At 46.5% G+C, this 5755-nt stretch overlaps 1 pseudogene; it reads right to left on the reverse strand.

Annotated features, from left to right (window-relative positions):
• Positions 1 to 1324: 1324 nt before the first annotated feature.
• LOC105539933 lies at positions 1325 to 4520 on the reverse strand (annotated as a pseudogene).
• Positions 4521 to 5755: the final 1235 nt, after the last annotated feature.

The raw sequence follows: 5755 nt of genomic DNA on the forward strand, positions 1-5755 counted from the left end.
GTGTGAGCCACCATACGCGGCCAGAACATTTTTAAGTTTACAGCAAAATTGAGAGAAAGGTACAGAGATTTTCCATATACTCCCTTCCCCTACACATGCATAGCCTCGTCCATTATCAACATCCCCTACCATAGTGGAACAGTAGTTCCCGTCGACGGACCTACACTGACACACCGTTATTACCCAAAGTTGATAGTTGCGTATGAGGGTGTTGTACATTCTATGGGATTGGACAAATGCATGACATGCCTTGAATTATTCAACACTATTGAATTTTACAGATTATTTTCACTGCTCTAAAAATTCTCTGTGCTCTGCCTGTTTATCCTCCCCCTAATCCCCAACTCCTGACAACCGCTAATCTTTTTATTGTCTCTGTAGTTTTGCCTTTCCCAGAATGTCATATCGTTGGAATCATACAATATGTAGCCTTTGCAGATTGGTGTTTTTCATTTAGTAATATGCATTTAAGTTTCCTCCATGTCTTTTCATGCTTGATAGCTCATTTCTGGTTAGAGCTAAATAATGTTCCATTGTCTAGATGTACCAGAGTTTATTTATCTATTCACCTACTGAAATACATCTTGGCAGGGCTTAGTGGCTCACACCTGTAATCCCAACAATTTGGGAGGCCAAGGCAGGCGGATCACCTTAGGTCAGGAGTTTGAGACCAGTCTGGCCAAGACAGTGATGCTACTTGGGAGGCTGAGGCAGGAGAATCGCTTGAACCCGGGAGGCAGAGGTTGCGGTGAGCCAAGTTCTTGTGTGGACATAAGTTTTCAGTTCATTTGGGTCACTACCAAAGAGCATGACGGCTGAAGTGTATGGTAAGAACATGTCTAGTTTTGTTGGAAACTGCAAACTGCCTTCCGAAGCGGCTGTACCGATTTGCATTTCCACCAGCAGTGAAGGAGAGTCCTCTTGCTCCACATTCTTGCCAGTATTTGGTGTTTTCAGCCTTCCAGGTTTTGGTCATTGTAATAGGTGCATATCTCATCGTTGTTTTAATTTGTATTTCCCTGATGACATATGATGTGGAGCTTCTTTCATAGGCTTATCTTCTTGTAGATCTTCTTCTTTTATAAATGTATATTTTAAAAATTGTCATTTTATGGCTCCCCACTGCAGCTGCCTCTCCCCCTTCCCTTCGCTGACCACTTTTGCAGGCTTCAAGGGGACCAGGGAACAAAACTGGAGGCTGGCAGCCCCAGTCCGCTACCAGCCAGGGAGAACAAGCCACAGTTACAAATTATCACAACTATTGGTGCCGGTACTTGGGGGATCTGCAAAGTGAGGAGGCCCCAGCTCCTCATTGTAGAGGGGTCTATTTGGCAGTGACCTTGTTCTGGACATGGTGATATTCCTTTAGCCTGAGGGAATTGATGTTGATGAACCCGGTGGCATCGATTGGCTCCTAATTGCCCTGCACATTCATGCTCACCGGCTCCTCATTGTAGAAAGACAGAGGGGACTCCCACAGAGGATATACACCTGGCCCTTGAGGACAGACACCTGCACTTTCCCTTCTACTCACTCCTGGGACTTGGTGATGCAGTGGCGGACACATTCACACTCAGGGCTGTGCCAGAAACCGGTGTACACCAGCTCAGCCAATTTCAAGTCCAGGCCTTGTTTGATTTTGCACACTTCCTGGTGACCGCCTCAATGTCTAAATGAGCATGGTGAAGGATGGTGCCTGCTGGGGTCTTGTAGATACCTCGGGACCTCATTCCAATGAAGCGGTTCTCCATGATGTTAATACGGCCAACACGGTGCTTGCCCACGACTTCGTTCGGGTACACGAAGAGCTCCAAGGAGGTCTGGTGGATGGTGCCATCCTCGACATTAGTCACCTTCACCAGGACCCCTTTTGTGAACTCAATCTCGAGAATGTCAGGGTTTTTGGGAGCGCTTTAGATGGGTCCTGGGTCTTCATGCAGCAACCTGGAGGCGCTTGGTTCTTGGGGCTCTCCAGGATTCCAGCCTCATAGCTGATGTGCACGAGGTTCTCATCCATGCTCCACGGGTTCCTGGGAGTGACTGGGATGGGAATCCCATGTGGCTTTGCATATTCCATCAGATTGTTGCGGCCCTTGAACTGATTGTAGAACTCGGACATCCTCCAGGGAGCAATGACCTTCATCTGGGGGGGGGCCAGCGAGTAGCAGGTGAGCTGAATCGGACTTGATCATTGCCCTTACCCGTGGTGCCCTGGGACACACACTTGGCCCCCCCCCGCTGGGTGATTTCTACTTGTTTGCGGGTGATGCAGGGCCTGGGGAGAGAGCTGCCCAGGAGGTAGTGGTCCTCATACAGCATATTGGATTGGATGGCCAGCCAGATGAACTCCTCCACAAACTCTCTGCTGACATCCTCAATGAACACCTTTTTGGTCCGAAGCTTCAGTGCCTGGCTTCCTCGAAGTCTTCCTTCTGGCTGGTGTTGCCCAGGTAGGTACTGATGTCATTGCCTTGTTCCTTCAGCCACAACAAGATGCAGGAGGTGTCCAGCCTGCCACTGTAGGCCAGAACCACGAAGCCTTTGCTGGACACAGCATCTGAGATTGGAGGCGTGAGTTCCTAGCATCTGGAATCTGTCTTCACAGCTCAGTGAACCACTTTGGCCCTGGCAGTGGTGGCAGGTGATAGAGCCTAAATCTTCTTTAGTGATGCATCTGCTGAAGTCCTTGGTTCATTTTATTTTGTGTTTTGAAATTTTTTTGGGTACATAGTAGGTGTATATATTTACGAGGTACATGAGATATTTTGATACAGGTATATAATTCATAATAATCATATCAGTTAAATGGGGTATCATCACATTAAGCATTTATCCTTTCTTTGTTTTACAAACAATCCAATTATTATTTTTTATTTTTAAACTTTTATTTATTTATTATTTATTTATTTTTTGAGATGGAGTTTCACTCTTGTTACCCAGGCTGGAGTGCAATGGCATGATCTCAGCTCACTGTAACCTCCACCTCCCAGATTCAAGCGATTCTCCCGCCTCAGCCTCCCGAGTAGCTGGGATTACTACCCAACTACCACGCCTGGCTAATTTTGTGTTTTTAGTAGAGTTGGGGTTTCTCCAAGTTGGTCAGGCTGGTCTCAAACTCCTGACCTCAGGTGATCTGCCTCCCTCGGCCTCCCAAAGTTCTGGGATTACAGGCGTGTGCCACTGCACCCGGACTATTTATTTATTTTTTGAGACCAAGTCTCACTTTGTCGCCCAGGCTGGAGTGCAGTGGTGAGATCTTGGCTCACTGCAACCTCTGCCTCCTAGATTAAATTTATTCTCCTGCCTCAGTCTCCCAAATAGCTGGAATTACAGGTGTGTGCCACCACACTCAGCTGATTTTTGTATTTTTAGTTGAGATGGGGTTTCACCATGTTGGCCTGGCTGGTCTTGAAATCCTGACTTCAGGTGATCCACCTGCCTCGGATTCCCAAAGTGCTGGGATTACAAGCGTGAACCACCACACCTGGCCTACAAACAATCAACTTATACTCTTAAGTTACTTTATAATTTCTATTTAGAAAACTTTTTTTTTTTTTATAGTGATGGGGTCTTGCTATGCTGCCCAGGCTGGTCTTGAACTCCTGGGCTCAAGTGAACCGCCCCTCTAGGCCTCCCAAAGTGCTGGGATTACAGACATGAGCCACTGTGCCTGGCCTGACAGTTCACTTTTTTTTTCAGAGTGCCTGATAGAGTGCTATAAAGTGCATTTGTACCTTGCTTTTCTATTCTCTCAAAATTATAGAAGATAAAGATCCAGGCTGGGCACAGTGACTCATGCCTGTAATCCCATCACTTTGGGAGGCTAAGGAGGGTGGATAACTTGAGGTCAGGAGTTCAAGACGAGCCTGGCCAAGATGGCAAACCCCATCTCTACTAAAAACACAAAAAATTAGCCGGGCGTGGTGGTGTGTGCCGGTAATCCCAGCTTCTCAGGAGGCTGAGGCAGATAACTGCTTGAACCCAGGAGGCAGAGGTTGCAGTGAGCCAAGATTGAGCCACTGCACTCCAGCCTGGGGGACAGAGTGACACTCCGTCTCAAAAAAAAAAAAAAAAAAAGAAAAAAAGATGCAAAATTGAATGTGAAAAAATCATCCCAGCAATTATGAACCCAATATACATTTGGCCCATCAGCTCCTGACAACCAAGATGGGGTGGTGGCAAGTGTGCTGTCTAGCCTAACTCAGGATTAGAATCAGAGCCTGAGATTCTGAGAGAATGCTCTTACTTGCAAGGACTGGTAAGCTCTGTGCTGATGACTCAAAAGATGGGCTCTGTGAGTGTAAGAGATTGGACTTGGACCTGTAGCCAGGACGCAGTATTTTCTTATCTTTAACTTCCACAAAGCTCGTGTTTACTCTTCTCTCACAAAAGCCAAGCCTAAAGTGCACTGCTGAAGGAGTTGTTCCTCTTTGGACAGCTGTGTGTGCCCTATAAATGTCCTCTTCAGATGGAGAAGGAGTTGCTGTGCGCGTAGCGCTGTGAGCTGGACTGAAAAGCATTTCTGCGGCCCAGTGATACATGCAGAACTACACCCTCGAGAGCCACGGTTCAGTGAAGGGCTAGGAAGGGTTTTCATGCTGGTCATTCATTCACCTGGAAAGGCTCAGCACTATCTCATGAACCTAGTTTCTGGGAAGTCAGGCAACCTGATTGCACTTACAGCTTGGTAAATGATATACTCTAAGGGCTCATAAAAATTAATCCAGCTGCATGCTACAAAGCTGATACCATGAAATCATGAGCAGAGACCTCCTTTCTATTTGAGTCCAGAAAGAGCCAGGCTCTGTGTTGGTCTACATAGTGCCGAGGAGGAAAGCGACTCTACTACCACTTTTCATTGTTGAAACTGTTCATTCTCACCTCCCCTGAAAAGGGCCCTCACACTCCTGCCACAGACACGAAAAAGTTAATAGATGTCGTGGAAGTGGGAAAAGTTGCCTTTGGAGAGGTTTCCAGAATGTTTTCCAACTTGGTCGTCTTTTCAAGTCCCGTCTTTTGATTTAATGAAATAATTATTTTGAAAATAATAATAGCTACCATTTACCAAGGACCTAATATGTACCAGTTTATTTACATATGTTGTCTGTTTAATTCTTACCATCACGTACCATGTTCCGTGGTCATATGCCCTGGGAATCAGAAAGAAGAACTTGCCAAGGTCACACAGCCAGGAAATGAGAGTCAATATTCAAGCCTATATTTCAAAGGGTCAGTATTTAAACCGAGGTTTCTATTCAGACCTAGAAATGAGAGTCAGTATTCAAATCTGCTACCGTGGCCCACACTTATATGAATTCTGCCTCATTAAGATAATGTTTGGGTCATTTTTCTTTCTTTTTTTCTTTTGAGACGGAGTCTCGCTCTGCCGCCCAGGCTGGAGTGCAGTGGCTGGATCTCGGCTCACTGCAAGCTCCGCCTTCCGAGTTCACGCCATTGTCCTGCCTCAGCCTCCCAAGTAGCTGGGACTACAGGCGCCTGCCACCTCGCCCGGCTAGTTTTTTGTATTTTTCAGTAGAGACGGGGTTTCCCCGTGTTAGCCACGATGGTCTCGATTTCCTGACCTCGTGATCCACCCGTCTCGGCCTCCCAAAGTGCTGGGATTACAGGCTTGAGCCACCGCGCCCGGCCGGTCATTTTTATTTATTTACTCTGGAGGTAAAATGGACTGCAGTCATGTATGTTTCAAGTGGGAGAAAGTAAAAGCCTTAATTTTTTTCCTTTTTTTTTTTTTTTT

This window comes from Mandrillus leucophaeus, unplaced genomic scaffold (assembly GCF_000951045.1).
Source record: "Mandrillus leucophaeus isolate KB7577 unplaced genomic scaffold, Mleu.le_1.0 Scaffold211, whole genome shotgun sequence".
NCBI classification, from domain to species: Eukaryota; Metazoa; Chordata; class Mammalia; order Primates; family Cercopithecidae; genus Mandrillus; species Mandrillus leucophaeus.